Source organism: Tachypleus tridentatus, chromosome 2 (genome assembly GCF_004210375.1).
Source record: "Tachypleus tridentatus isolate NWPU-2018 chromosome 2, ASM421037v1, whole genome shotgun sequence".
NCBI classification, from domain to species: Eukaryota; Metazoa; Arthropoda; class Merostomata; order Xiphosura; family Limulidae; genus Tachypleus; species Tachypleus tridentatus.
In genome coordinates this window covers 30,344,790-30,354,182 of record NC_134826.1, presented here as the reverse complement: position 1 = coordinate 30,354,182, position 9,393 = coordinate 30,344,790, and positions in this window count along the sequence as shown.

The window sequence follows — 9,393 nt, the reverse complement described above, 5'->3', positions numbered from 1 at the left end:
TTGGTCAATTAGCATGTGGCCACTCGATACATTCTTGGAGGCTGTAGCCATCTGTGTTTCTTTGGGTTGTACCACCACTATTTGTTGTCTTTACTTGGCTCCTTAGGTGACCTATAGTCAGTCAGATCTTGATGCCCTCAGTGAGCACTTAACACTTCTCTTTTTATTCCTGGGGGATTTTAATGGACATAATCCCCTCTGGGGTGGTGCTGATATTGATGAGAGGGGGTTGTTCCTTTCTCTCTTCAGTTCTGGTTCTTATACATATTTTCATACACTTAGTCTTTTACTTCTGTTGATCTCAAACTGCTCCCCTTCACTTTTCTCTTACAGTAACACATGGGGCAGTGATCATTTTCAGAGACTAGCCATGGTTGATGCTACCCAACCTGTGAGTCTCTATGAAAGCTGGACCAGGCCAACTGGTCCTCTTTCACTGCTTTCTTGAAACTTGATCCTATCATCATCTGTAAGCCATTGATAGATGATTGCATGGCAGAAGTAACTGAGTGACCATTGTCCAGGCAGCTGCTCAGTGTATTCCTAAAACCTCGACACATTTTTTACAATATCCTCATATCTGGTGGAATCCTGCCAACCACATTGCACAGAATGCTCAAAGGTAGGCCTGGGATATTTTGTGTAGGTATCCCACACTTTTAACCCTCATTGTTTTCCAGCAAGCATGTGCACATGCTCTGCAGGTCAGATGTCAAAGCAGAAAGAATCTTGGATTAAATACACATCTAGCATCATTCTACTACCAGTTCCAAAGTCATGTGGGACAAGATTTAAAAGGTCAGTGGACAGTATACTTTTCCACCCTCCCCCTTAATCTTGCTCTCTGATGACCAGGAAGCTTCTGATACTAGGGGAAAAACTTTTCTCATGCATTTAGCACTTCTGCTTCATTCCCCACCTTCTTAGCCATCAGTACACTGACAATCACTTCTTTTCTTTTGGGCTGATCATCTTTATAACTGTAATTGCCCCTTCACACTGGTGGATCTCAAGCTTGCTCTTGATCAGTCTGGCAGTATATCAGTTGGACCCAATGATATTCACTACAAGATGCTGCATCATCTCTCGTGCCTCTCTTGCTATTCTTCTGGTTGTTTTCAACTGGATTTGTCAGGAGAATGTATTTCCTGATGCTTGGCACCATGCTGCTGTCCTCCCTTTTCCTAAGCCTGGGAAGGATCCCAAGATTATTTCAAACTACTATCCAGCTGCTTTGTCAAGCTCTCTCTAAGATATTGGAGAGAATGGTTAATGCTTGTCTTTTTTGGTTCTTTGAATCAAACAATCTTTTCTCGCCCACCCAGTGTGGGTTCTGATGATAGCGCTTTATTGTGGACCACCTGATTTGACTTGAAACATTAATCAGGGAAACCTTTTCCAAGTAACAACATCTTGTTTCTGTATTTTTTTACTTTCATAAAGCTTATGATACTACATGGAGGTGTGGCATCCTGTGAGACTTCCATCATATGGGTTGTGTGGCTATTTGCCCATTTTTATTAAACATTATTTAATGGACTGGCAATTCCAAGTCTGTATGGGTTTAACACTTTCCTGTTCTTTTCAACAGGAACTTGAAATCTCTCAGGGCTGTGTCTTGAGTGCCACACATTTCATTATAAAGCTTAATGCCGTCTGTGGTTAACTTCCTCTCTACAGTTACAAATGGTCTCTATGTCAATGATTTCCACATCTTGTGTCAGTCATTGAGCATGAAGTGTATTGATCAGCAGCTACAGACTACCTTCAATCATTAACTAAAGTGGACCACAGCAAACAATTGTACATTTTCTCACTCTGAACCTGTTTGCATGTACTTCTGCAAACAATTTGGTATTCACCCTGATCCATAGCTCCAACTTTGAGAAGTTGTGTTTTTTGTGGTCCCTGAGGCAAAGTTCTTGGGGCTTATCTTTGACCATAAGCTAACTTTTATTCCACACATCAGACAAGTATGTGCCAAGTGTACAAGGGCACTGAACATCCTCTGTGTTCTCTCTTCCACCTCTTGGGGGCAGATTGAAGTTTTGTGCTAAAAATCTATCGTACCTTCATTTGATTGAAACTGGACTATGGTCTCTGGTCTATGGCTGTGCTGGGATCTTGGCCTTGGAGAAGTTGGATTCTGTCCACCATTAAGGACTTTAGCTTTGTACAGGAGCCTTATGTACTTCTCCAGTCCAGAGTTTGTACATAGTCTCATGAACCTCCTCCAAACCTCTGCCATTTACAACTGTCTTTACTATATGCTTCAAAAACTTCAATCCGTACCACAGTATCCCACTTGGGTTTGTATTTTCCTTCCTCAGTTGGCTATCCTTTTTCGTAATAGACAATTTATTTGTTCTTTTTGGCCTTAGTATTCAGGTGCAGTTGGATGAATTGGGTCTGTACTTGGGTGGTGTTGTATCCACTGGTCTTTCTTTGAGTCATCTGAAGAAGGTGGATACTCCCAATTAGTAGTATTGTCTTCTCTTTGCCAAAAATCTTTCAAACCATCTTTCCATTCCCATTTATATGGATGGTTTAAAATCATGTGACTTTGTGGGCTCTGTCATGGTTTGTTGTGTTTCAGTGGTTGCACATAGAATCCTCTCTACAGTTTGTGTTCAGTGCTAAATTTTATTCTATTTCTCTTTCCTTGGATCACATAGAGACTATGCAGTACACAGACTGTACTATTTATACCAACTCACTTAGCTCTCTACTGGCCCTGGAATCACTTCACATTTGTTCTCATCCTGTTCTGTTTGATTTTCAAAACTGACTGGTCAATTTCTATCATATACTTCTATCCATTTTTTCTGGATACCAGGCCTTGTCAGTATTCACAGGAACAAGTTCATTGACATTGCAGGTAAGTGTCTGCTCTGGTGGTATCATGTCTGTGGGAATACATGGACTATGGTTCTGTATTTAAGACTGCTAGTTGGCAGTCAACTTGAAGTGAGCAACATGATAACAAGCTTTTCCAAATCAAACCTTTTATTGCTCTTTGGCAGTCTTGCTTCCATAGGGATTGAAAGGAGGAAGTTGTTCTGGCTAGGCTACACATTAGTCAGTTTTTGAACCCACTGCTTTCTTTTATCTGGAACTAATGCACCAGCTTGGGGTTTGTGTGACACTTAAGTCAAATAGCCCACATTTAACTGTTGTGCCATTGCACATGGTTGTAACAATGGTACCATTTTAGACATATTTTTACCATGGGGTTCAATCTTGATGTTTGTCAGTGTCATTGTTGATGGTAGCACTGCCTACATCAGTTGTAATTTTAAATTTTTTAAGGCCTTTGGATTTTTTAATTATAAGTTTTTAGTTAAAAAATTGGACTTTTAGATTAACATGATTCCTTTATATGTCTTTTAATAATTTTATATTTATTTTTACTTTTTAACTTGTTTAACGTAGATAACCTAGTTGCTTTGTGCCACTAAGTGCCAACCAACCATCCACACATGGGTTTATATGCTTTTTACCCACAGACTTTCTTTTCTGTTACCCTTCCCATTCTCCTTTCTCTTCCTCTCTGTATCCAACATCTGTTTGCATATGTTGTTCATCTCCAATTTTTCACTTATACTCAATATCTTATTCACTGGGAAGTGGTTCAACTCATTCTCTGCTGAGATAAGTCTTCTCCCTGTAAGCTGTGAACCTTGCAATCACTAGAATTTGCACCTATCTGTCTCTCATTCTGTATATGAAGTTTAGTGTTTGGTGACCACATTTTGTTGAGGACTACTTATCCCATTGTTTTGCATGCATGTGTACCTCATCCATTGGTTCTTGGTTGATGAAAGGTGTGCTTCATGGGATTCTTTGACTTCAGTGATTCTCCTGTTCTTTTCTCTATTCTAATATTTGTATGGATGGCTGGGTAAATCCAGTATAATTCTGTGTTCCATTATTTCCACCCATGTTGATCATACATACACTTCTTCATGTATATATCCTCCTCTTGTTTGAAGCATCTCTGAATGTCAGATTTACACCTGGCACATTAATCTTAGATGATTTCTATTTCCATATCCAAATTCTTGAACTTCTGGTAAACTGTTGGGTATGATCCCATTATTACCTCTCTTAGTGGATCATTTTGTTATGCTATTTTTTCTCAAACTCAAACTTTTTCTCAGTTAACTGCCTAAGGGGGCTCTGAAACAGAACCCTTTGCTTTCAAACCCAGTACCTTTCTTTTTGGACCAATTTTACACATGTTGGTCTTCTTGTCTGTCATGTACCCGGTACTATGAAGAAGGTTGAAAACTTATCTCATGGCCAGACTAGGTTCAGTCTGTAGAATGTATCTTCTACCCCAGTTTTGATCAGGGTGATATCTTGGAGATTCCATTAGTCATTTCCCTCTTTCTTTCAATAACTTATTCTCCATCTCCCTTTGTCACTCAACACACCCTTGGAGGCTGCAGCCATCCGTGTTTCCTTGGGTCATACCATCACTGTTTGTTCTCTGTACCTGTCCCCTGGAGAGACATATGATCAATCAGGTCTTGATGCTCTCATTGAACAATTGCCATCTCCATTTCTAATCCTGATCACAATCTTTCTCTTTTCAATACTGGTTCTTCCACTTACTTTCATGCACCTAGTAAGTCCTTTACTGCTATTGATCTCTCAGTTTGCTCCCCTTCATTATTCTCCCATTTTTTGTGGAGGGTTGACAGTAATCCACTATGCAGTGATCATTTTCCGATCCTTTTGAGAGAGACTGGCCCGTGGTCGATGTCACCCTACCCGCATGCCCCGGTGGAAGCTGGATCAGGCAGACGGGTCCACTTTCACTGCTCTCGCAGAACTTATCCTGCCATCGTAAATCAGCCATCAATAGACGACTGTGTAGCAGCGGTAGCTGACTGTATTACACATGCCAGTGTAATCCTAAAACCTCGACACGTTTTCCACGATATCCTCGTCCGTGGTGGAATCCTGCTTGCCACTTAGCATGGAAGGCTCAAAAGCGGGCCTGGGATACTTTTCGTATATATCCCACACTTTCAAACCGGGTTGCTTTCCAACGGGCCTGTGCACATGCTAGGTGGGTAAGACGTCAAAGCCAGAAGGAATCTTGGATTAAGTTCACAACCAGCATATCTTCTACCACCAGTTCCAAGATCATATGGGACAGGATTCGAAAGATTAATGGGCACTACAATTCTGTCCCCCTCTCGATCTTACTCTCTGATGGTCAGGAGGTGACTGATGTTCGAAACATCGCTAACACTCTAGGTGAAAGCTTTTGCCGGGTATCTAGCACTTCTGCTTGTTCCTCCACCTTCCTTGCCATCAAGACTCAGGCAGAGCGATCACCTCTTTCCTTTCGAACTGACTGTTTCTTTGACTATAATAGTCCCTTTACCCTGGTGGAACTAAAAAATGGGCCTTCATTGGTCTGCCAGTACGTCTGTTGGACCTGATGATATTCATTATGACATGCTGCACCATCTATCTCCTGCTTCTCTTGATGTCCTTCTGATTGTTTTCAACCGGATCGGGCAGGAGAATTTTTTCCTGATGCCTGGCGCCAGGCTATTATTTTACCTTTCTCTAAGCCAGGGAAAGATCCCAAGATTCCTTCAAACTACCGTCCAATTGCTTTGAAGAGCTGTCTCTGTAAGACATTAGAAAGGATGGTTAATGCTCGTCTTGTTTGGTTCCTTGAATCAAACAACCTCCTCTCGCCCACCCAGTGTGGGTTCCATCGACAGCACTCCACCACAGACCACCTAATTCATCTTGAAACATCTATCAGAGAAGCCTTTCTCAACCGCCAACATCTTGTATCAATATTCTTTGACATGGAGAAGGCTTACGACACAACATGGAGGTATGACGTTTTGCGAGACCTCCATACATATGGGTTACGTGGCCATCTACCCATGTTTATTAAAAATTTTTAATGGACAGGAGATTCCAAGTTCGTGTGGGTTCGACACTTTCCTGTTCTTTTGTACAGGAACTTGGAGTCCCTCAAGGCTGTGTATTGAGTGTTACACTCTTCAGTATAAAGATAAATGTCATCACTGAACAACTCCCTCTCACTGTTGCGAGTGGGCTGTATGTCGACGACTTTCACATCTCATGTCAGTCGTCAAACATGAGATATATTGAGCGGCAACTACAAACCGCTCTCAATTGTGTACGGAAGTGGACTCTGGCGAACGACTTTAATTTCTCTCTCTCCAAAACTGTATGCATGCACTTTTGCCGCCGACGGGTATTCACCCTGATCCTGAACTTCATATCAGTGAAGTTTTGCTGCCAGTGGTCCTGGAGACCAAGTTCTTGGGGCTTATCTTTGATCGTAAACTGACAGTTATACCACACTTAAAGCAGCTTTGGGTCAAATGCACAAGAGCACTGAACATCCTCCGTGTTCTCTCTTCTACCAGTTGGGGGGCAGATCGCTGTTCAATGTTAAAGGTATATCGTGCTCTTATTAGATCGAAACTCGATTATGGATCAATGGTCTATGGCTCTGCCAGACCCTCGCCTTAAAGATGCTGGACCCCATTCATCACCAAGGACTTCGACTCTGCACTGGGGCTTTCCGCACTCTCCAGTTCAAAGTATATACATTGAATCTCATGAACCTTCTCTACACCTTCGCCGTTTGCAATTATCTTTACAATATACTTCGAAACTTCATTCCTTACCAAAGCATCACACCTGGAAATGTGTTTTCCTTCCTCGGTGGGCAGTACTTTTTCAGAACAGACGATCTGTCATTGCTCCATTTGTCCTTCGCATCCGGGCGAAATTGGATGAATTGGGTCTGTCCTTGGATAACATTGCAGATTCCACAGGTTGGTCCATCCCACCATGGTTTATTACAGCCTCCAAATGTGACCTTTCTTTCAGTCACCTAAAAAAGGCAGATACTCCAGATTGGAAGTACCATCTTTTATTCAATGAATATCTTTCAAACAATCATTCAGTTCCCATTTATACAGATTGTTCCAAATCAGGTAATTCAGTGGGCTCTGCTATGGTTTGCTATGGGTCAGTAGTTGCGTGCAGAATCCCTTCTACAGCTTCTGTGTTCACTGCTGAACTGTATGCCATATCTCTTGCCCTGGATCATATTGCAGCTGAGCAGTACTCCAACTGCACTATTTATACTGATTCGCTTAGTTCTATACTTGCCTTGGAATCGCTACACGTTAGCTCACATCCTATTCTTGCTGATATTTGAAACCGACTGGCCCATTTCTCATTAGCAGCTACTTCAATCCAGTTTTTCTGGATACCAGGCCATGTTGGTATTCGAGGGAACGAGCTTGCAGACATGGCAGCTAAATCTATCTGCTGTGGCACCATCACTCCTATGCCTATTCCGTACATGGACTATGGTGTTGTCTTCAAGGCTCGGCTTCGTGCCAGCTGGCAGTCCACTTGGAGTGAGCAACGTAACAACAAACTTTTTCAAATCAAACCCAAAATTGGACTTTGGCCATCTAGTTTCGTAAAGTTCGAAGGAGGAAGTTGTTCTCACTAGGCTACGATTGGTCACAGTTTTTAACTCATCATTTTCTTTTATCTGGAACTGATGCACCAATGTGTAGTTTGTGTAACACTCAAATCACTATCAGCCACGTTTTACTTTCTTGCCATCGCTACAATTCTCAATGACGGCAATATTTTAAACATATTTTTTCCCAGGGTCAGTCTGTTACATTGGACAGAGTTATTGGTGATGGTGACTCTGTCCACCTTGATAATGTTTTTAATTTTTTAATGGCCATTAATCTTTTTAATCTCATTTAAGTGTTGCATATTTATTCATTACACCTTTTAATTGTGGTTCTTTTTTTACAGTTTTAATCTCTCTCCTTCAATTTGACATTGGACAATGGCCAGAACATTAAATAACTCGACACCAGGACTGGAAAGGCCAACTTCAGGTGACTAACGCTACTGTTTGAACTATCCGTTTGAACTACTCATTAGTCATCCTGGCAAGTTGTTATTATACTTTGCTGCATATCATTTCACACTTTTACTACTTAACTTTTTAGTACTGGCCATATTGACTCATAACCCGGAACCAGGACTGGAAAGACCAACTTCAGGTGACTGACGGTGGTTTTTATACTTACTTGTTAGTCTTCCTGGCGGGTTATGATCATTACCATTCTGCTACAGGTAGTTCTTTACAACTTTGTTGACTGGATGTCAACATTGGTTTTTATGCCATTTTCTGTTTTAATTGCCGTTTTGCTTTTATCTTCAATTACTTTTACAAATTTTACTCCATTTACTTGACTTTATCTTTTCACTGGACATTTGGCTACTCATTGTTACAATTTTGCTATGCATTTTTTAAAACTTCTATTCTTTTACATTTTGATACTGGTTGCTATGACACATAACCTGGAACCAGGACTGGAAAGACCAACTTCAGGTGACTGATGGTGGTTCTTGAACTTACCTGTTAGTCTTCCTGGTGGGTTATGATCATTACCTTTTTGCTAGAGTAAATACCTTACAACTTCTTATACACTGCCTTCTATCTTAACATTGTAGACTAGGTGTCAACATTGGTTTTATACTTTTTTGTTTTTACCTTCATTTCCATTTATGTCTATTACTACGTTTTTTTTAAGTTTTTTTTTACATTTTTATCGAATGTCTGGCTCAGATAGCCTCGCTGCTTTGTGCCATAAAACACTAAATCAATTAATCAATCAATTCTCCATCTCCTAGCTCTGGATCTTGCTGCCTTCTGTCTGATCTGGTCTTATACTTGTGCTAGTGCTCACCCATCTTTTCCGTATATAACAACTTCTTATATATATGGAAAAGTCAGTGAATATTGGTAACAATGCATTCCAACAATGGATTTTTTATGTCTTGCTGCTTAGCAACAAAAGTAATTAGGTTAACTTTTATGTTAAAATGAGTTCAGAATACACGCACTATCAACCTAATAACGTGGGCAAAAGAATAAAAGAAAACACTTTTGAAAATATTAGAAATAGAAACTTTAAGTTTCAGTTTATAAAAAAATTCATGAAAAAAAATGGTATTATTCATTTTATCTCACTTTTCCATTTGTTATTTCAGTCACATTGATGATTTTGCTACAGTTAATATTAGGAGAAAGAAGGTAGAACAAAATATAAGATTTTTACCTGAAAATGCTTTTGATATTCATTAAGGATGTTTTTAGTGGTTGTGAAAATGAAATTTGAAAACTATAAAGTGAAAAGTACTTTTTACTTTTTAGCATGAAAATCACCTTGCTTTTACCTTGAAACATCAGTGATAGGTGCATTTGTCTCTCATTGGAACTTGCAATTACAATTTTGGTATCTGGTACCTACCTCATCCTTGGGCATTTATAGTGGAGAC